This window comes from Ceratotherium simum, chromosome 4 (assembly GCF_057802395.1).
Source record: "Ceratotherium simum simum isolate JZ-2026a chromosome 4, ASM5780239v1, whole genome shotgun sequence".
NCBI classification, from domain to species: Eukaryota; Metazoa; Chordata; class Mammalia; order Perissodactyla; family Rhinocerotidae; genus Ceratotherium; species Ceratotherium simum.
The window spans coordinates 65328556-65352525 of record NC_141903.1 but is presented as its reverse complement, the minus strand read 5'-3'; the positions used below and the strand labels follow the sequence as shown (position 1 = coordinate 65352525).

The 23970-nt window shown below is 34.6% G+C and overlaps 1 pseudogene; it reads left to right on the top strand.

Moving 5' to 3' along the window:
- The first annotated feature begins 570 nt into the window (after positions 1–570).
- LOC101394108 (glutamine amidotransferase-like class 1 domain-containing protein 1) lies at positions 571–23319 on the top strand (annotated as a pseudogene).
- Positions 23320–23970: the final 651 nt, after the last annotated feature.

The window sequence follows — 23970 nt, the reverse complement described above, 5'->3', positions numbered from 1 at the left end:
TTTCTTTGGAGTACTGATTTTAAGCCAGGGAATAAAGTTCCTGGAAACTTCTTATGAAGTTATAATTGACTCAAATTTAAAACATCGGAAAAGAGAATAAAACAAAATTTGGTCTCCTTGTGTTCATCATTGTACATTATTCTTTCTATTTGTTACTCTATTTTGCTCCTATGATAGAGGTAATTAAGAATTAAGTAGCTGAACATCAGTCTATGTTTATACACTTTTAGCTCGTTGCATCTAAAGTAGTCAGATTGACAAACCAATCTTAGACTATAAATTTGCTAAGATTACAATGCCAAATAAGACCCTCTTCAGAAAAGATAGAATCAAAAGCATTGTTATTTTCAGGAAAACAAAAGATGTGATTTGTAACTAAATTCTATATTCTCTGAGAGAGAATTAATTAGTTCATCAGAAGGAGTGACTTTGGCTTATTCAAGAATGAGCAGTCATTCTAACACTGTGTGGTCTGAGTGTTCCTATTTGTTTTCCATCTTCACTCAGAGCAGAGCTTTGGGGATCTTATGAAGGGGTAAAAAACGGAAATAGAAAGAGAAAGAGGACGAGATGGAGAGTGAAGGAGAAGTGATAGAATCCAAAAGCGTTGTCTTTAAGGCCTACTTTAATGACTGTTGTAATAGATCTTTGAAATAAACCAGTTGGAATCCATACTTTCTCCTTTGCCTTCATAATATATTTACCTATTTCTCAAACTTTGTATTATACTTAATGTTTTTAAATTTTTTTACATCTTCCCCTTTCAAATAAACAATTTTTGCTAAAGCAAATTATATTTTATTGTTGCTAAAGAAAAAAAGAAGTACATTGAATTAAAAGTGAAGGTTCTCCTTAGCCTTTCCATATTTTTAAATTTTTTAAAGATTATTCCATTTAAAAAAAATTATCCCAGAGGAAACGATAACTAACAATTCTGTACTTTTCCTTCTTTAATCATCTAGCATAATATAAATACAGGTGATTTAAGTTTGGATCCTGGCTTTATGTCAACAGAATCATACTGAATCATTCTTCAATCATTTAATCTCCTTTAATCACATAATACAAAATCCTGGAAATTTTCCCATGCACATAATTATAAACTACATCCTTATTTGTGACTTGGCTTCAAATCATGATTTTTTTTCAAAGCTATATCTTAAATTAGTAATGTCTGGCAAACCTACTTATCTCCTTGCTTGTTGACGTTCTACCTTTGGACATCCTACAGGCTACTCAATTTCAATATCTAGATGTTCATCAACCCCTTACTGTCCCGTATGTTCCTTCCACACTGCCTAATAATTCACAAGGCCCACTCAGTTGCTCGTGACTAAAGCTTTGCTGTCTTCTCTAATATATTTATCAGTGTTTTTCTCTGTTACCATCACCCTGGTAACAGGCAGCAAAATTCAATCCATCACGTTTTATTAATGAGTCTATTATCCACAAGATTCTAACATTTCATTTCTCTCAAATCAATTTAGTGATCCTCTTTTCCCACTGGCAATAAATTAGTTGACAGACCATCATCATCTTCTATGACAAAATTCTAACGAATATTACTACTTCTAAGTAGTATTTTCCATACTTCAAATCTGATAATACCTTGCCATGGCCCACAGGCTAAAAATCTACCACATTTAACCCAATGGATCCATTCTTAAAAATGTCAATAAAAACATAATCACAGTTATGCAGTTTCAGGATAAGATGACCCCTAGAAATGTTTCCCAAATTGCAGTTCATACCCAATATTTAAGCCACAATTTGATTTTATTAACTATCTTAACCTTCTATACCTAGCATATACCTTTTCTTAGGGTAATTGCAAGAAGTCCTAAACTATCACCTTATGCTTTGTGTTCTAACCATAGTGAACTACTTACAGATGCCTGAACATACACATATCTTCACATCAGGGTGCTTGCACCACTGTTTAGGGCATAGATCTTCTTTTTTTATCTTGCTCATGTATCAAGTTTTAAATTAGAGATTACATTCTTTGTGAAATCTCTTTTTGGCCTATATGTCCATCCTATGTATTTTCTCTGTATATTACACTCATAGTTCACATTACATTTCTTTTGGATGGCCTAGTTTGTTAAAATCTTGAGGTTTAACAAATAAGTAAGACTCTTTAAGGTATGGACTGGGTTTGTTTCAGATATCATGTTGGGCATCCCAAATAGAAGAAGCATCATAAGCCACACTGCAGAAGTGAGAATGTGTAAAGGAATGTGCTCATTTTTTCAAGTAAGTAGAAGGAGTAGTTTAGAGATAAGGAAGATTAAATTCTGATGAGTCACGAGAGTAGACCCAGATGATTAAAAAAATAATAATAAGTTTTTAAAATTTGAGATTCCTACGCAGAAGACAAAATTCAATACACTTGAAAATGACCACTGTAGATATTTTAAAGGGAATATCATGGAAATACTATTTTAATTCAAGTAATCAAGCATCATTGCAGAGATTGATTGAAATGGAAAAAAGTTGTTGATACAATAGATCATTAAAGTAATACAGAGATGATATGCTATTAGGATTTACAGAAAAAGAGAAGAAGAGGGAAGTTTGAGATGTACCTCAAATAATAAAGACAACAACAATACATTGTTCCAGAAAAGGTGATTGGCAATGGTTAGAGGACGAGGAAACAATTGCAAGGGCATTATATTTACTGTCCATTTGTATCAACTGGACTCTGTCCCTTTGAACAAGTTTTGTGAGGGAAAGGGCATTGATGATACCTGGCATCTCACTTGGTATGCCCTTCCTGTCTCTCCTGGGGTTGACATTGGGCTTGATTTCTTGTTATTTTTATTAGCCTATTCAACTAGTTTAGGCTCTAATGCCCATAGACTATGGAAAAAGCACAGAAAAATGGGGAGGGGGCAGAGTATCTTTCTTAAGCTAATAACCAGCTAGTGTTTTACATCTTTCATATATTATATTTTAAATTAGTTATTCTTTATGTCAGATGTAAACAGAATATATTTTGTATAAATTTGCAAACATCAGGGATTGTTTTGAGCAATGCTGAATGATAAAGCTAATCAGTTAAAGAATGTTCTAAGAGGATTAAATTTTTCCTATGATTAGAATGTAGGTTTTTCTATAAAATTTGTCAAAACTACTGTTTATATTAAAGGACCATGTATTTAATAAACTATTACCTTGCTAATGGACTTCTGTTAAAATGTATAAAACTAGAATAGTGATCAGATATAAGTTTCAAAAATTTGTGTGTGTATATAACCTACTTTTTAATGAACGTAGGTTCATTTATCTTTTATACAATGTTAAAATGTAAATACACTGTAATTGACATGCAAGGAAAATATTCACTCACTGTATTTCTTGTGGATGATGAAAATGACTTGATTTTCAGATGTTTATTAGTTCAAAATGCCAAAAATATATGCTAATCTTCTAGAAACACTTCTATTTTCATATTTTAACAGATGGATAAGGATTAATAGTCGGGAAGTAAATGAATAATCTGTTTGGGGTTTTTTCCCACATTTTTTCTTAATTTTTCACTCATAGCTGCATGAAGAGCAAATGGAAACTGCTTTATAACTTATTTTGTGTTCAACCTTAAGGATTGTATCCAAATCTTCCTGTTAAGTTGCTATTTTCACATCTCACTTTCCAATGAATTAAAGCATATTTCCCATCCAGAGTCTTTTTACTATCCTTAGCCTTTTTATTGTTGCTATTTCCATTTTTACTTAATAGCTTCTACTAATCAGTGAACAAATATTTGCTAGTTGTTACCAATGGGTGTGTTTTTAATCAATAATCATAATGATTACATGTTTCTTATATGTAAAGCAAGATGAGAATTTTAAAACTGCCTTAAGAAAAGCAATATATACAGTAAATACATAGAAGCATGTCATTAGGTTTGATCATTACTTTATATAAAATTACCATAAACAAAATTCAAAATATAATGGTAAATGCATCTTCAATGAAGTTTCATTTAAATTCTCAAGTTCCTCTCACAGAGATATCATTTAAGAAATTATAATAATTCACCACAAAATGAAATACTGATATACTGAGAAAATATTCCACAGTTTTATTTTTTATTTTAAATTGCAGCTTTGCTCATTCATATTGAATATACGGATACAATGTACACTTCATAATTCTGGAAAGAAAAACAAAAAGGTTTTGCATTTCTGTTTTTGGTCAAAGTAAAGTAACAGAACCAGATTTATCCTCCTGTCTGAAAAAAGTAAAAATGAGACCATATATGTATGAAATAATGGTTTTCAACACATTGGACATTAAGCAATGAAGGGCAGTGATCTCAAGGAGACAAAAACTAACAAGGAGAGTCCTAAAACTGTCTCAACTTATTGCTTGGAAAGAGTTTCCAGTCCTCAGTGCGGGGTGAGGGAAGTGAAGCTCAAGTGAAGCTCAATGATCTCAAGAGTTAAGGAGATGTCGCTATGAGTCCAGGGAGGCCAAAGTGACACAAGTTCACAGGACAAGGGACCAAAGAGAAGACCAGCTGCACAGAAAGAGAACTCCCAATGTCTCATGAGAGTTTTCTTCAAGGCATCAGCTAAACAACACTAAGGCATGTATAGAAGAAAACTACACATCACTGAGTAAAAACCACCTGAAGGAAAATTATAGATCTCACACAGAATCAGGAATAGTTCCTGTTCCCAACCACCATAGTGGAAAACCTCATAATTCATAGGGAATTGTGCAGAGTCCTCAGAAGATTAAGCCTCAACAGAAGGGGAAACTATTCCTAGAAAAAATGTTGCTTTGGTTCCACTTGATAAAACTTTAAACCAGAAACAAAAAAAATCAAAGTTCAAGAACACTCATAGGATTACAAAAATATCCAGTTTCCCAGAACAAAGCATAAGAATATTTATAGGAATACAAAACATTCAAACGCCAAGAATGTGAAAATAAACTATCTGATATCCAATCAAAAATTGTCAGGCTTGTAAGGCAACAGCAAAAGCTGACTCATAATGAGAAAAATAAATCAATTGAAACCAACCCAGGAATTACACAGAGGAAAGAATTAGTAGCCAAAGATTTTCAAACAGTTATTATAACCTCATTCTATAATTTCAGGAAACTAAAGGAAACATTGACTATGTTTAATAAAGACATGGAAGATTAAAAAAAAGACCCAAATCAAACTTTCAGAGATGAAAATGACAACATCTAGAGATTTAAAAAAATAAGATTATGAGCCAGTTAGGCAAAATTAATGAGCTTGAAGACATAGCAATAAAAACTATCCAAATGAAACTCAAGGATAAAAAAAAATGAGAGCACCAAAGGCCTGTTTCTAGAAGCATAATATACATATAATTGGAGTCCCTGAGGACAGAGGGGTTATAAAAACTATGAATAAACAATTTTGAAATATAAAAGTTGTTTTATTGTTTTAAAAATTTGTTTTTGAAACAACAAATTTGATGGAAACTATTAGTCCATAGATCCAGGAAGCTCAATGAAATAGCATATTAAATATGAAAAGAATTACAACAAGGCACATCATAATCAAATTATTTAACACCAGTGTTAAAGAGTAAAATCTCAAAAGGATCACAGAACAGTGATATATATGCACAGAGGAATTGAAGTAAGCATGACAGCAGAGCTCCTGCTGAAAAAAATACAACCCAGAATACAGTGGATAAATATCTTTAAATATCCTCAAACAATAGAAAGAAAAGAAACTACCAACCTAAAATTCTAGAACAAGTGAAAATATCTTTCAAACTGAAGGTGAATTAAAAGCTTTCAGATACACAAAAGCTGAAACAGTTAACCACCAGAAGATCTGCATCATAAAAAATGTTGACTAAAGCTATTCAGGAAAAAAAAATATGATACTTGAATTGGTAACTACCTGACAAAATACAAAATATGTTTGTTCTTATTATTTACATCAGTTTATAACTAATTTACTGTTAAAAGCAAAAATAATAACTATTCATTATGAGATTTATAAAATATGTAGAAGTGAATTGTATGATAGCTACAGCACAAAAGTCAGGATGCGAGAAATGGAAGTATATACTTGTAAGCTTCTTATACTAAATATGAAATGGCATAACATCACTTGAAACTAAAATTGATAAGGTCAAGAAGATAAAGAGCTGCTAACAGAGTCTAAATTAATATACTGCTTCTGTCACTGAAATTCTTGATATTAAAAAAAATCAACTGAATTAAGCGGTGATGTAGCAAATTTACATTATGGAGAAACTCCTTATCTCATCACATGCTAGCATTTTGAGTATTATTGTTGTAATTCATAGAGTTAAGAAAGAAGTAATTTTAAATAAATATATATAATATATTCAGGAAAATAAAGAAAAAGGTGTAACATATCAGTAGATAATTGGAATACCAGGGGTCCTCACTTTAGATGACGCTGTACTAACTGAACCATGTGCATGTTGAATCCATGTCCTTGCTTTGCATAGTTCCCCAGACTAGAGAGTTGTGCAATGCAAAGACACAGTTGCAAGAGTTTCAGTTAACAATACTGTCTAAAACGGGAAATATATGCATATAATAAAAAGATTCAGGGGCCGGCCTGGAGGCGCAAGTGGTTAAGTGTGAGCGCTCCACTGCGGCGGCCTGGGGTTCACCAGTTCGGCTCCTGGGCGCGCACCAACGCACCACTTGTCAAGCCATGCTGTGGCAGCGTCTCATATAAAGTGGAGGAAAATGGGCATGGATGTTATCCCAGGGCCAGTCTTCCTCAGCAAAAAGAGGAAGATTGGCAGATGTTAGCTCAGGGCTGATCTTCCTCACAAAAAAACAAAAAAAAAGATTCAAATAGAAATTCTAAAAGTGAACAATGTAATGCATAACATTATCAACTTAATAGATGGATATAAAAGTAGAATAGACAGCCAATGATAGGGTTAGTGAAATGGAAGACAATCAATAGAAAAAATACAAACTGAAGCACAGAGACAAAAAAGAGTAGAATATACAGAAAAGAGCACAGAAATGTGTAGAACAGAGTAAAAGGTCTAATGTACGTTTAATTTGAATCACAGAAAAAGATGAAAGAGAATTGAGCAGAACAATATTAGAATGGTTAATGCCTGAGAAGTTTTCAAAATAGATGAACAATATCAAGAAGCTCTGTGGATCCTCACATTCAAGAAACTGTGGATCCCAATCAAGATAAATACAAAGAAGACCACACGTACGCACATCTAAAAGAGTATTTTTCAAACTTTACATTCTTAAAAATATTGAAGTCTCCAAAGAGTTTTTTTGGTGAATTGCTTATGTATACATGTTTAATGTATTAGAAATTGAGACAGAAATATTCAAAATATGCATTCAATTCATTTTTAAAATACTGATAATATATCCATCATGTTAATGTAACATAATATATATTTACAAAATATGACTATATTTTCCAAAACAAAATATAATTAATGCTATAATTAATTGCTTCACATTTTTGTAAATATCTTTCATATCTGGTTTTCTAGAAGATAGCTTAATTATTATATCTGCTTCCAAAATCAATCTTTTGTAATATATTGTTTTGGTAGAAGTATATGAAGAAAATCTGGGCTTTAACAATTAGGTTGTAGGAAAACAGAGGAGAATTGGATAAAGATAATCTTTTCAGATAACTAGGGATATTTTTCTTTGATAGATACAAAAAATTGACAAATTGGTAGTTTTATAATGATTGTCATATTTTGGGATGTGAAAGAATATCACCACACTTTTTGTATTCTGTTACATTCAAATCCATTGACCCAACTTGCACTTTGAATGGATCTCGTATCCATGCATTCATTTTATCACATCAAGCATTGGTCACATTGGAATAATTGCCAAAAACCCAAGACAAAGAGAAAATCTTGAAAACAGTCAGAAAAAAGCCTTCATTGGAGAAACAATATGGAAGAAACCAGGAAACAGTGGATTGGCATCTTTAAATTGTTGAAAGAAAACATAAAGCACATTCTTCAGCAGAAGTAAAATGATTCCAGATAAAAACATGCAAGTGCATGAAGGATTGAAGATCATTGTAGGGCTTAAATATATGGGTAAATATAAATGAACATTGCTTAAAATATTAATAGTAATGCTTTATATGGCCTCAAATATATGTAAATTAAAATGCATGGCAAGAATGACACAAGAGAAATGAGTAGACCCCAAGTTCCTAGCATTGTTAGAATGAGGCAAAAGAAATACTTGCATTACATTTTTATTAGTCTCAAAATTTGTATTACTGTCATACGCAAGGATGCATATGTAATCTCTAAGTCAACCACAAAAACAAATTGGAAAAAATAGAGGGAAACATTTTAAATAAAAAATGATTGATTCCAAAGAAAGGAAAAGAAAATCTTGAGACAAGTATGTCAAATGAAAAACTTATTTTAAGAAGATCTACATAAATATAAATGGACTAAATAGTGCAATGTTTTATATACGAAGTTGACCCTATAGGTGTTCTATCAAATAATGATGACATTTATTTTGAGTCTTGTTCTTTTTCCTCCAAAAGTAGGGCTTATTCACTATTTTGCTCTGTCCTATTTACACATTTTTAATGCACATCAGGAGATGATAAAGCTATTTATAACATAATAATTAATATATTTAAAATGCCATGCTAGGTAATCGGTGTTTTTTCTACCTACAGTTTGAGACCAATGGCGTCCTAGACAAAAAAAGCTGGTGAGGTTAAAAGTACAATCTTGCCTTAAGTCAGAGTTTTCTTTTTTGCAACAAATGTTTAGGTTGATCTGGAAGCTGAAATTTTCATCTCTAAAAATGTCTTTAACTTAACTAAGGGAACTAATTAAATTAGTGTCCGTTTCAGGAGAGCCTCAAATTTTGCTGCAAAGCCTAATCATGCACTTTAATGTAGCTCTTTTCTTTTGTTATATTTTCAGGTTTGTTTATTGTTGTACATTTCAGCAGCCAACTCCTCATTCATCCTGATTATCTTATCCTCCTCTGGAACTAAACCCGAAATGACACATGGTCAGTTGAATTTTCAATTTCAGTTGCAAAGTTGCTCACAGGAACTTTTAAAAACCACATGAATCTTTCAGAGCAAATTAGAGTCAAGAAAAGCTTCATGCAAACTGCAACTAGGAGAAAGTCACTCATAAGGACATCTCACAGCAATAGTGGCATAAGATAAAGAAGATGCCTTATTTTCCAGGGCTAAATAATACTTTAAGAAATTGCCCTCACATTTGACAGTATAAACTTCCAATTAAATTAATTTTGAAATGTCTGTTTAATAGCAAAAAGCCAATATTTACTAAGCATTGTCTGTCAAAAATAACAAAAAAATCTCTATTTTTTACATTGTCATTTTTATTTTTATGCCACTGTAAGGACGGTATCATTATTATCATCATTTTCTAGATGAGGAAACTAGGGCTTAGACATGGGAGGCAGATAATGTCAGCTTCCTAATACGTAACTGGAGTGAAAATTCAAACTTGGACAATCTGATGGTGGAGGTGATTTACCTGTCAATTAATTAAATTATGAAGAATAATGAATCTGTGAGCCAAAAAATAGCATTAGAGATTATCAAATTAGGTCTTTTTTTTTTTCTTTTTGGTGAGGAAGATTGTCCCTGAGCTAACATCGTGCCAATCTTCCTCTATTTTGTATGTGGGACGCTGCCACAGCACAGCTTGATAAGCGATGTTTGAGTGCCCGCCCAGGATCCCAACCCGCGAACCCAAGCCTCTGAGGTGGAGCACGTGAACTTAACCATGATGCCACCAGGCCAGCCCCCAAATTAAGTCATATTTTAATGATGGTGAGGATGTGACGTAACTAAAATAAAAACCTAATTGTTACTCAATGAGTGGTATTGGAATTCAGTTCAATAGAAAACTAACAAGATTGAAAATACATAAAATTTCATTTTTCAATAAAGAGCAAGGAAATAAATCTATAGCTACCTCTTAAGTAAGTACTTATTTTCCAGATCACTGGTGTTGAAAGGTACAGCTTATGTTAAGTCACTGGCTGGGCGTGCAATACGTTTACCATATTAAAAATAAAAAGGGAATAAAAATAGAAATTCTGGGGAATAACTCAAGGAAAAAAAGAATCCTCCTTCTGTAGTTCAATCAAGAAAATCCCAGCGTAAAGTAGATATGCGTGGAGGTAACTGGAGAAAGGGGTCTAGGAATTAGGGACTACAGCAAACTCAGGGATCCAGATACAGCCTCAGGTATTTCTGGCATATCTAACAATCATCAAGATCATGAAAATAATGATAAAAATAACTTCTATTATGATGCATATCTATCAATGAACCCAACTTAATGCAGTGTTAAGAATATAGGTTCTTGAGTTAGGAAGGCCTAGGTTTGAATAAAGCTCTGACATGCATGATTTCTGCAACACTGTCCAAGTCCCTTTACTTTTCTGCCTCAACTTCCTAATTCTTGAAATCGTCAACCCAGCTGAAGTACTCAGGTGACTTGTTTGAGCCTTACTGGATAAAACAAGACTCTGTAGACATTTACAACTACTTCACTATCTTCGAGACTCAGCCTAACATAAAAGGAAGAAAGCTTGAGTAATCATTTTAAATTGAGACTATCAAACCATGTTTATACTAGGAGTAACTGTGGTACACTGCCAAAGTGGACCAGTATCTGACTAAAAGTCAGAAGGCCCATTTTCTAGACTTTCTACTTCTAGTCAATTTCTCTGAATCACGGAAGAAATAATCCTGCTTGAAATGGTAGCAAAGCCTTTACTTCTCCCTCTGTTAGAACCCCTGTTTTTCTCCTTTTTCTTCTCCAACTGGAGAGGGCAGGAGGACAGTTGTGTTTCATCTAAACTCTGATTTTTGTGTCTGTAAACATCTGTGGAGGTGGTAGACATTGATTTGTTTCTCTCTCTGAAACTATAAAATGTACCTTTTATCTGATCAAATGCACTAAGAATAAAAAAGGGGATAAGATACTCACAGTGATTCCTGCTGGCTCTGACTCCAAATGATTCATGCAGACAACAAGTATTAAATAATTCAGATAATTTGGAGATTACTTAATTTGAAACTTTTTAAACTATTTTAAAGATTTTTTTTTTATTTATTCAGTTTTTTTCCCCCCAAAGCCCCAGTAGATAGCTGTATGTCATAGGTTCACATCCTTCTAGTTGCTGTACGTGGGACTCGGCCTCACGTTGGACGGAGAAGTGGTGCCTCCGGGCGCTCCCGGGATCCGAACCCGGGCCGCCAGCATCAGAGCGCGCGCACTTAACCGCTAAGCCACGGAGCCGGCCCTTAAACTATTTTAAATGAGAAAAATGCAGCCCCCAGATTAAGCAACTACAGCTTCTGAATGGTTAATGAGAAATCAAGGTCATAGCTACTAAGTGGAAAGCCTGGAAATGGGTCTCTTGAGTTTTTGTTAATAATTGCTCCATTTTTCCCAGTGTATCCTAGTTACTGATAATATAAACATAATGCCACTAATTTTCAAAATAACTGAAATTATCACAAATGTGTGTGTGTACACAGTGTACAATCATATCACATAAATTCTAAAGTGAACATTTTTGAATTCTAAAGATCTATCATTTGAATTCATAAAATTGAGAAAAGATAACATACATAATAAAAGCTACCTAATAAATATTTATAAAATGAATGGAGGCGTTGTGTATCAATACTTCTCAGTAGTGCTATATGCAATATATGGAGAAATTTGGAAACATATCAAGGTTTCATAAAGTGTAAACTAAAGATAAATGTTCTAACAGCATCAGATTTTAACATGAATAGAGTAGAACCTTTACAAAATTCCCCCAAAAATACAAATTTGGGGAGAAAACTTCATATTTGTCTTAGGTGGATTATTAAAAGTTGAATTATAAAGTTTTAAAACTAGTAATTTAATTTAACTGATAATTTTAAAAATGATCAATGTACAGATGTATGTAACCTGTGGAGCTGCATGTATTTGGCTTTATAGAAAAAATAGCCATTAAATATGTTCTATTATAGCCTTTTTATTTAAAATAATAATCCACAAGTACATATTTATTTTTAAACTTCTTATTAAGATATAATAGTTTCCAAAATACATCTTCTGTTTGAATTATCATAAAAATAACTGAATGATAAAACTGCATTTTAAAATTTATTTTTAGTTTTCTACCTCTTGGTATCATATTTAATCTCTAATATACTTCAGAGTTTCCCCTCCACATATCATTTAAATTAAGTAAATCAAATTTCAGGCAAGATTGTGGGTTATAGATTCTTTCACTTCCAATTGAAATGCTTATTAAAGGCCATAATGAGACGCAAATTTATATACCTTTGCAAACTAGGAATATCACTACAAATCTTCCTGATTTCCTGTGGACGTGCTGCCTTCCAAGGAAAGATGGTGCCATGCCATTTAGTACATGAACAGACAAGGAGAAAGAAGGATTTTTGTCTTCATCCATATTTTAAATTCTTCATAGAATGTAAGAAAGCACATCATCTTACATAATGCTCAAGAGTTGGATGTAAAAAAATCACGTGTGTTTGTCTCAAATATAACAAAGTGTTTTTATACTTAACTTGTATTTATTTAAACTCAAAAAAAAAAACAACAAAAAGCTTTGACATAGAAAAACAGGCAGAGAGCATGGTTCAATGATAATCTGAACAGAAATGCAAATTGCTAGCAAACATGAAGCATTCAACCTAGTATTAGGTTGCCAGTATTAGAATCATTCAAAAGTAGGGCAACGTAAAGATAATTTTTTTAAGAGACTCTTTTTTGTTGTTTTCACGAAGATACTCTTTGCTACAGAAGACATGGTAAAACGCATACTCTTATATGCAGATGCTAGGGTTCTAAAACATAACCTTCTGAAAAGCAGTTACACGTGGTATACAAATAATCTTGAACTAGGTATACTTTCCTTGGTTCAATCTTCCATTCTACAATTGATTTTAAAAGTTGTTTAAAGAAACTGAAAGGGATTTATATTCCAGAATGTCCCTATAGTGTTGGAAAAATATCTAAATGTACCGTAAATAAATAAATAAGAAAGAGTGGTTAAATGAATTGTTATGCATAATCAATGAAACCAGTATTTTTAAAGACTATTTATTGGCACTAGTGAATTTATTTAAAAAAATGCAGACAAGAGAAGGAAGAGAGGGAACAGTATGTTATGATATAAATAAAACTGGGAAACTGATTAGATAAGATTGATAGACAATAAAGGTATAATATTGCCTTTGCATATTTGAAATTTGGACACACTTTTACTCTAGTAAAAAAAAGTGTGGCCTAGGAGGTATTTTGCCGTATACCCAGCCTTCTTACACAAAACACACAGTTGTAGCATGAGAATGGGGCTCAAATTTCCCAAATCCAAAACTTCCCATCTTAGTCTCAGGGAAGCTAACCTTTTCTTTCCCAACCAGAGGCCACTTGGCCCTTATTCAACACACAATACCAGTTACCCTTCAGTCCCCAATCCCAGTGTGACGAATGTTTACAATCATAGGACAGGAAGACTGACCTGTCAGATATAGGAAGGCCACAATATGGTGCAGGGTCCTACAAGTCACCTGCAGTGCCAGAGCCCTGTAAGAGCCCTCTATTTGATGGAATATGGGGAGGTCCAGGGAGTCCTGGGAAAACTGGGCAGGGGGGAGGCACCCAGGGCATTTGTATTAGTGACTATTAACAACACCCATGGAAATACTTCCAGAATTTAAGACTCAGTATCCACATGTACTTGTTGAAGATCAATTTTGCCCATCCATCTTGGACTAAGAAACTCACTTCCCTTGAATGAGTCTGAAAAACACAACTAACCACTGAAATAAAAAGCAAAACCATGGTATAAATTAGTTTTTTAAAAAATCTTACCCATTTACTCAGATATACATTTGTTTTCCAAATAATAAAATAAACGACCCAAACTTTAACTTGGATGTCATTTATTATAACTCCTTAACTTTCTGTTTAAAACGTAGATGAAGTCTATGTGGTGACGTGATTCAGTGTCTCATTTTTCTGTCATATATTAGGTAAAATTAGAACACTCATGTAGATGGTCTATATTCAATTGAAAGTTATGTTTCCATTCACAGTTCTGGATTTTACTGCCGAATTACAGATATAGTCTAAAATATAAACATGAAAGTATTTTTTTAAATATATAATTTTTAATATTCATTTCACGTCATAATATTAAGTTTTTAAAAATCCGGATGTTTTGAGATATTATTTGATTGTTTATCCCTCAGTGTTTGTGTTGTTCAGATGTATGATGAAAATGTCTTTTGGTACTTCTGCAACCCTTAACTTCAAAACGGAACGATTTCAAATGATTGAACATAATGTCTGTCTATCCATGGAGAATCTCGAGAGTGAGGTGTGAAACGGGAACCCAGAACAGCATCAGGAAAGGTGAATTTTGTTAATAGTTTTTCTCTTGACTCAGGGCTACCAATGTAACCTCATCGTTCTTTAGTATTGGCACCACTGTGATGAATAATATAAGAGTTAACATTATCTAGACATATCAGCAAATATATAATACATTTAATATCAGAATTTCATTAAAAAAATTATCTTAAAATAAATATAAATTTGCAGTTAACCGCCTAGGTCAAAGTGGAGAAAAGCACAGACTATATGTTTAAATCTAAAATAAACGTTTAGAATTGTAAGAAACCATTCTCCTGTTTGCATGTTTTACTTTTCTTTTCTCTTGGTGTTCTAAATATATTCTTTGAATTTTACTTTGTTGCTGATGACCAATTACAAAAATAACTACTGACCCTATGACCACCAATTAAGGCAAACTCTAGGCAACCTGACCCTATGGTTCATTTTCATTAAAAACATAATTTGGGAAAACAAACCAGGCTGAAATTAATAGCATAGACATAATTTTCTTAAAGATTCCATATATCTAAAGCCTATAAATAGGTTGCACGCAAATGTGAACTAAAATAATGTGGTTCAAAACCGACATAGCTTCAGTTTTACCATCCTTTGGTAATCATAGCAATGATCTAACAGCCTTAACCAGGAAAAAAAAAATTTACGTAAACTTTGAGTTTTTTTAATGTCTCCTTTTGCCCCAGAGCATCAGAAGCACACACAACAAAATAAAGCCTAGTTACATTTGAGTGTTGAGTTAAAATGCATGTGTCTAGGAAATTAAATGTAAATAAGTCAGTCTACCCTGGTAATAAATATGCTGTAGTCTGTCTCAGTGTCTAAAGTTTGGTCTGATAATCTCCGCCTAAAGCACAGAGAATCTAGAGAAGACTTTTTCAAATCTTGATACATAAGAGGGTGCCTTGCTATCAGGAGTGTGGCATCCATTGAGATATCTTTTAATGTGCATTTTCTGTTCTCAACACTAATGGTTCTGCTTCAGTAGCCTGTGAGCATAGCCTACAAACAGCATTTTGTTGTTGTTGTTGTTGAGGAAGATTCACCCTGAGCTAACATCCATGCCAATATTCCTCTGTTTTTTTTAGTATGTGGGCCACCAGCACAGCATGGCTGCTCTAGCGGTGTAAGCCGGTGCTCAGAAGGAACCCAGGCCAGAAGCAAAGCATGTCTAACTTAAGCCACTAGGCCACTGGGGCTGGCCCTCAAACAGCATTTTTAATCAATGAATTGGTGAATCCAATGTAACCTGTCTAGCCACCAGTCTGGATATCCTGGCCCTGAGTCCTCTGCCTTTGCAGGTCTGAGAGTCTTGAGATGCAAATTCTACTGGGAATACACTACCAAAGACTCAGCCAGTTAAACTCACCATAGCTCATATGCTATCCTTGGTCACTGCCCAAGATGTAAACCCCTCTAGCATCAATCTCCTACCCCAGTTTCGTTCCCATGCTGTGTGTATTTCCTCCCACTCAGTTACTACAATTTACTGCTTTACAGCCTCAGCCTCTCCATACATTTCTGTCTCCACCTCTCAGCCTTATCCATAACTTGCGTCAAGAAAGAACTGAAGATAGAAAGGAGCTGACGGGAAAAAAATAATCATAACATAGCCTTTCTTCTGACACACTAAACAATTCTCACTCTCTGCATACATTCATCAATCCTTTCAGCTCTCTCATAGGAACCCCAAAAGCATTTCTTCACCTACCTCATTGAAGCCTCCCGTCTGCCTCTACTCACCCTACCATCCGCTTCCGCTATAGTTCTTTCAGTCACTTTCCTCCACTCTCAAATTCTGGTCTTTGCCTTTTAACATGTGTTCTCTTTGTCCTTGTCTTCTTGTGCCCCTTACAGGATAAAGTCCCACCTTGGCTGCGGTGGGAAGAGCAAGTTGTCTGAAAGACCCAGGGAACTTGCTTTTTATTGCCTGGACAAAGAAATGGCTTTTACTGGGGATTCTCCTTCCCCCAAGATGAAAGACTAAACTCACATTTAGTTTCTCTCTGGGCTGTTCTCATCATTTTCGATTTCTTTATTGGTTTTCTCAGCGGCTGCAGGCAGAGGACGATGGCGTCTGTTTGAGCCGTTCGGAAGCTGGCCCGCCTGCCTCCTTGTAGCCAGCGGCGCCGCCCAAGGTGTGCGCCCCAGTCCTTCCTCCACTGCTTCACGCTGGCCAGCGCCGCCTTCACCATGCAGGGGGCCAGGCCCGGGGAGTAAGACCATGGGCTTTACAGATGTGAACGAAAGCAATGCGCCCTGGGTACAGTACTTGCGCCTCAACGCCTACGCCAGCCCCGCCAAGTTCAAGTCCATCTATGGTGCCCGGTATCCCACCCTCCTGATTCCCAACTGTCCCTGGGCCTGGCTGTACTGGCCTGCATCCTACAGCACTTCCCCTCTGAGGGCGAGCCCACCTGCACTATTGGCCACTGCATGACTGCCCTCTGCTGTGCCACCATCGAGGACAGATCCTGGGTGTTCCAAGACTACAGTGTGAAGGGGCCCTCCAGGTATGAGTTTGTCAAGGCACTGGGCTTCACCCTCCTGTCCCTTGTCATGGAAAACTGCATGAAGGACGCAGGCACCAGCTTCAGTGCAAGTAAGCTGGACACTGTGCATGTTGTGCTGGACCGCTGTCACCGACTAGGTGCCTCAAGAAACCCAAAGGTGGGTTTGGAAGCAAATAACTGTTTTTTCCAAGTTGTTTCTTTTCCTTTGTATATTAAGGAGATGTAACCACCAGCCATCCTGAAACTGACCAAGCGAGAAACTCAAGGGAGATGTAACCACCAACCATCCTGAAACTGACCAAGCCTCACCACAAGAGCTACACCCATGACCTTTGCCTTATTTTTAATGCAAAGATCTCTCCAGGAGGAGCTTAGCCCTCATTATGTGGAAGCATGTTCTCCAACTGAGCCTGTGCAAAGGAATAATACCCGCCTCTCCCTTTTGAAAATTCATTCCCCAACGGAAATAAAAGTTCCTGCCTCCCTTTGTTCCGGGACGCCATGACTTTGGAAATGATTCCTCATGGCCTCCTATTTGCTGCAAATACACTTTACTTTGTGAGAGGACTTCCACTGGTGTAGAGTCTTATTTAACTCACCAGGAGGTTTGGTACTTGGTTTGGTAACACCACCACCTCATCACTTCCTTCCTCTGAGTGAAATAACTAGAACTTCTCATTAGGCTCTAGATTGCAGGTGCTGAGCAGCTAATTTTCTATCATCAGCGGGTAGCGAAGATTGGACTGCCTGGCCCATAAACCCAAGTTGTTAATATTCCCCACCTAAGGTTGTTTTCTGCACTCTGGATCCTGGATCCAGTGTTCAGCCCCAGAACAAGGGAAATCAGACCTTCTGACTATCACCATCAGATTCCAGAGAATCACTTCTCCCATCTCCTTTGTTATATCTTCAGAACAAAAGGTGACAATGTCTAAATGTAATTGTGTTGCTGCTAAAGTTGGAGACTCACTATTTCAGGGTATAGAGAAGATTTGAGAATCAGAATTGCTTAGTTGAGATAAAAGGTAAGTCAATTACATTGTCAAATCCTTCTTTCAGATAGCCTGAAGACAATAGATTCTTGCATAATGAAATATCCTTTTCCGATGACTTGAATATCCATTTGCTTATTTCTGTTAATTCCAGTTACTTGTGATTTGAACAGTATTTGCAACACTTGCACATGACAGTTGATAAAAATTTTGCAATATTAAGCAATTCATATTTTTCTAAAATTTGCTTATGTGGCTCTAGTCAGATATGTATGATACATGATGCTTTATGTATGATACATGATGCTTTATGTTGTCAACTAGAAGAATAAAGAAATTGCCTATTGTGAGAAGTTTTATTTTAATAAAAATATTTAATAAAACGTAATTCAATTTTCAAAAATTAAGTAAAATAGTTCAGCCTCTTCTAAAAATTAAAGTTTTTATATTTGTTAATAAAAATTTATATTTCAACTCTTAGCAAAATAAATAATTTTGAATATTTTAGAAAAGTAAGTACATGAAAATATTTGAAAATAATTTTAGTTTTATTTTTACATTTACATAATTTGCTTATCAATAAAAATACAGTCAAAAGTAGTGCACTATTTAATTCAGTTACATTTTATTTTCTAATCCTTTTGATTGATGAAAATACTGACACATTGAGGTAATGATAGAAATAAAATACATAAAGATGGAGCTCTGGAAGAAGAGTTAAGAAAATACAGATAATTATTTATGGAGATAGTATGCTTACATTTTTAAAACCTGATAATAATTTCACGTATCTGAAAGATTTCACTGATGAAATTTGTTAATACATTTAAAAATCATTTATGGCAAAGAATAATTACTGATTAAAAATAGGATTTAATCTGACCTTCTTGAGTTATGGATTTTATCAGAAAAAATTTTTTGCTCAAATTCAATGTTTTTTATCAAACATCTTTGACATTTTGCCGACTTGAGTCATAAACACTATAACTTTGCACATATTTTTCAATTTGCTGTTACAAAGGTATTTTAGCACAGAAAAAGAATAGCATATATTTCATTTAACAATTTTTACATTGACTTATAGCTTCTAAATATCTGACATATTATATGTAGACCTCCATTAGTACTGCAGGACTGCTCATGGTAAAATCATTATAAGAGAGAAAACCTGGGTGTGACTCAGGGTCACTACCCCGGCATGCAGACCAACTGTGTTTGTCTAGCAAATGGATCCTGGAACACTTTACCTGGGTTGAAGGAAAGATCAGGAGAGACTTGCCCTCTTTCTTTTGTTCATCCTTAACTTGAAATTTTGAGGTTTTCCCCAGTTATATCTATTTCTAAACCAGACCATGCAACATTGTAGAATTTACCCCAGTCATGGCTGCATGATAATTGATTAATCTAACTCTGTACCATATCCATGCATATATCCAGGTTGCAAAATGCTAATGAAAAAATCATAGAGGAAAGTATACTGATGTCTTTATGACTTCAATTGAATCCTCAGTGCTGCTAATTAATGTCTTCATTTTCATAGTTTGTTCTTGTTCACATTCTACCCATCAATATATCAAAACTTTTTCTCACACCTCTAGATTCCAATTTTTCTGCCTCATCCTTCAGTTTCTTAAAGATGATCTTCCTCTTAACACTTCCTTCTAACACTGAGAAAAAAATGTCAAAGGAAATACCGTCAAATGCCTCACACAAAAATGAAAACACACCTAATTTCCATCCAGTGTTCCTCCTTCCTTTCTGTTATAGTAGAAGTAGTGTTTACTTTGCTCTGGATACCATTCCTTCACATATTTGAAAGGCTTTATCCAACTCTACTAAATCTTCAATTCCTCTCTTTCTCTCTCTCTCTTCCTCCCACCACCCCCTCCCTTCTCTCATAGTTCCTTGTCATTAGTTTCTAGCATAAAAAGAAATTGCACAAAAACTTCCTTTCATCCTACATACTCAAAAAATAAAGATATTTTTATAGATTTCTCTCTCTATTTTCTAACCTTCCTTTTATTCTTCCTACACTACTCACTTCTTACTTTCTTCATCTGTAGAATCTATTCCTAACCTAGACACCAGGCACTCTCTACTAGTTCTTGGTTCACGCCTCATTTGAACTTTGGCAGTGTTTGGCACTGGGGACCACTCTTCTTCCATAAGTCACTGTAGATCCTTGCCTTCTAGAACACCACATGCTCCTATTTTTCTTACTAGATATTTGACCTCCTTTTTCATTCTATCTTCTAATCTCCTTTTTCCTTTACCATTTTAATTTAGGAACACCTTGGAGATGAATTCTAAGTGCTCTTCAGATCTCATGCATTCTCCCTATGTAATGTCATAAATCACCTATATGGCTATAGTTATCAACTATAGCAAGGGTCAACGAACATCTTCTATACAGAGCCAGATAGTAAACACTGTAGGTTTGTGAGCCATATGATCTCTATCTCACCTATTCAACTCTGATCCTGCAGCATGAAAGCAGCTACAGACCAAATTTGTCCTACAGGTCATGTTTGCTTACCAGTGTAACTCATAAAATTTATAAGCTTCAGAACTGAAATAACTGCATACCCGATCATTTTGACTACAGTTAGCCCCTTCTATTTCATTCACTGTGCTCAAAGTAGTGATCTTATTAGTTCTTCCCTGCTGAAAAGCCTTCCATAGCTCCCAATTTGCCCAAACATTGAACATAGCTCACAAGACCCTTTAATTAGAAGTCATTGCTTCCCTTCAGCCTAATCTGTTGCCATTTTAATATTTTAATCTACTCTAGAATAATAACAGAATCTTTCGTGTCCATACACTGTTTATATGAGTTTCTATCTGTCGTCATTGAGGGAGAATCTGCTTTTATTTTTTTCATTCTTTGTTTGTTTGTTTTTTAACCTTAAATTTATTTTGTAGTTTTGTTTTCTTAATTCCTAATGCCTACCCAGACATATAATGACCATTTAATAATTTCTTTGCAGATGAATAAATTTTAGTTATACATTATATAGAAATAATGAACTTTTAGAAGTCCATAATAAAATGTAATAAACTCACACAATACATATTAAGATTAGGCTATAATACTTACCTTGTAATTAATTAAGGATGACTCTGGAAGCTTGAGTTCCTAGAGAGACGTATGTAATTTTTCATTACTTCGGAGTATAGTTCTTTATGCAAAAATATGTTTTGTCATAATATTTAAAACCATTTGTAATTCTTCTGAAATTTTTACTGGGAAAGATATTAAGAGGAAATTTGGCGTTTACCTGTTAAATCTGTGGAGTTCATTTTAATTATATAAAATTTATTTCCATTTCTATACAGCCCAACTGGAATACCAAAATAGCATTTTCTGTAAAATATTTTCCTTCTTTATTACTGTTGAGAGCATCTTAGTCTTGTGTAACATCATTTGCCTGAATTTTCAATAAAATAAAATGTGTTTTTCACTTAACAATCATTTTAAATTTAATATTTAGAAGTTCCAACTTGTGCTATCGTTACAAATCTTCTAAAAATTTATAAATTTTAGTACATGCTGATACAATAAATAACTACTATATGTTCCGAATATCCTCAATTCCTATTGGTACCTTTTCTTAGTCTTTTGCTTTAAAATGTATTTCAAAAGTGGCTAACACAAGGAGTCCATGAAAACCTGGGCATTGCTGGCTGTCTAGCTAGACAGGTAGTTCCCATAACGTGGAATTTAACATGATCCATTCATCATCATTTAGACTTTGATTCCCAGAATTGCCCCATAAATTTAATTTTGTCATTATTACAGATTTGATTAGAATCGAGTGTGCTAACATATGTTAGCAAAGTCACAAAAACTAATGTTTAAAACTAGTATACCCACTTAATTTACAATAAGAATCATAACTGCTAAATAAACTGGTTAATCTGGTTGTCTATCTATCTCTCTTGGCAAAGAAACTTCATGATAATAATACTTGGTGAGCTTGAAAACAGAATATAGGGAATTCTTTATATGAGTCGAATGTTCAATAGGAGTAGGCCATGATGTACTTACGTATTAATACTCAGGAGAAGGTAGCGAGCCTCCAGGGAAGAATATGTTGCTTTCATAGGAGAGTACACAACTCTTTATAAACATTTATTAGATTATATTAAGAGTCTCCCATTAGACATCGATCCCTCCTATTTGCCTGCAAGCTCCTCAAGCACTTTTTAAAATCTGTCTCCAAAATTGGAAACTATGAATGATTTCACTGTAGTAGCCAATCAATAAATGTTGAATTAAGCTTGATGGTTCTAAAATGGGCTCACAGATGTTAGCCTCCTGAATTCTTCTACACATCATATTCTCTTTTAGGGTTCACAATTCCATTTAAACATTATAGTTTCTGAAGTCTTGGAACAAAGAAATCATTTTACATTGTTTATGCCCAAATTTCCAAAGCATATTTAATCATGGGATCATTTTTCGGTTGGGCATTTAATAAATAGAGCTTACAAAGTGATAATTGGTTGGATCTGCCTCAGAGCTGTGCTTTTTAAGGATATATTTGCTAAAGGAAACTAGGACATTACACATAAATTTAAAATATTCATTTACTCTTAAAAAAATGTTTATTGGCAATATTGAGTCCAAACCCAGCATGACACCAACAAGATAGTGCTGAATATTAGCCACTTCTTTTAGAAAGAGAATATTGAGTAAGGAGAATAAATTTTCATGTCCACCAGAGTTCCCAGCACTCCTAATTATATAGTATTTTTCTAGACTCACTTACTTATGATATTGTCTGGCAATTGTGTTTATGACTCCTATAATTTAACAGTAATAATAAAGTTTTTCACAGCACTCGATTTGTGAAACAATGCAGTAGATAATCCCTAAGATTTCACAAAGCACGAAAGATCTATGACTACATAAGGTTTGAGTTTTGTTTAATTAGAAATTATGGCATACCTCCTAAGTCTGATGTGTACTTATTTTGCATAGACTACAAAGCCAGGTTGATCTCCTCTTCGTCAATAATTTTTCATTAGAAAATCATAGAGGATAAAATTCAGAAGAGAAGCCAAGAAAAAACATGCTGTATAGTGATTGAGGCTCCCAGAGTAGCTGCCTGGGACAACTGCTCAGCCTTCTTTTGTCAAGAAGGTTCTGCTAGTCTCAGGTAAGTATTTGCTCCTGGCTTCAGAGAATAGTGGTAAATTATGATGATGGGCTTCGGTACCCAGAGTCTCCTGTGTTATTTAAGATTGAGACCAAAGATCTCAAGTATGGAGGTTGGATCCTTGGCTTTCTGCTTTCTTCTTGCTTCTGATCCAGTCATGTGGGACTTTGAGAATCTTAAGAATGTCGACTAAAACCTATGTCATGTCTAAGAGCATAAAGAAATGCAAAAAAATGAATGTAGGCATGCAAAGGAACTGAATAGATAACCACTTTTTAAATCAAAATACATAGTGAGGGGAGTGGAATTGATTTGGTTACTATCCTCTTTTCTTACTTCCAACTAAACTTCGTTAAAAATCTGATAAGTGTTGCAGGATTAATTTGTTCTCTGTGGAAGAACAAATTTGGAAATATTTGTTCCTAGTTCAGAAGCTGAGATACGAGAGAAAATTGACTAAAAAATGACAAAAGACCCATCAGGTACTCTGGGAAAATCTAATAGACTGGTCTTACATTTTTCATCCTTCCTGCTTTTTCCCTTTTTGTCCTCTCCTTCCTTCTTCCCTTTCTTGCCCCTCCTTTCCTTCCTTCGTTCCCTCCTTTCCTGTCCTTTTCTTTTGTCACACTGGTTAGGACTAGATATCTCCTATATGCCAGAACTGATTTGGGGCACTGACAGTGAGACTGTGCCTTGAAGTCCTTTAAGAAAGTATTAAAAATGGCACATTCGTGGCAGAGCAACTACTGCACATCTCATCTGGGATTTAGCATAGACGGAAAGGCCTCTGGTTAGAATCCAGGGACTTTGTCTTCCCAGCTTATTTTTGGCTGTTATGAATGAA